Here is a 495-nt window from a genome sequence, read left to right on the forward strand (position 1 = left end):
CCTGTTGGTGTTTTCTTTAGTAGTTGCCAACTGTTGTACTGAACAGAAATATAAATGCATGTTGGTCCCATGTTTCATGAACTGAATAAAAGATCCCAGAAATGTTCCATACACCAGTGGTGTAAAGTGCTTAAGTATAAACTACTTTAAAAAGTACTACTTAAGCAGACTCTCTAAACACAAATGCTTCGTTTGTAAATTGGGAGTGTTGCCTCTGGCTATACGTAAATGAATGAAACGAGAAAACCGTGTCGTCTGCTTTGCTTAATATAAAGAATGTGAAATGATTTATACTTTTACTTTTGGTACTTAAGTATATTTGAGCAATGACATTTACTTTTGATACTTACTGTAAGTATATTTAAAACCCAATACTTTGGTTGTATTTTACTGGTTGACTTTTACTTGAGTAATTTTCTATTGACGTGTTTTTACTTTAACTGAAGTATGACAATTGGGTACTTTTTCCACCACTGCCATACACACAAAATGCTT

Source organism: Oncorhynchus gorbuscha, linkage group LG22 (genome assembly GCF_021184085.1).
Source record: "Oncorhynchus gorbuscha isolate QuinsamMale2020 ecotype Even-year linkage group LG22, OgorEven_v1.0, whole genome shotgun sequence".
NCBI lineage: Eukaryota > Metazoa > Chordata > Actinopteri > Salmoniformes > Salmonidae > Oncorhynchus > Oncorhynchus gorbuscha.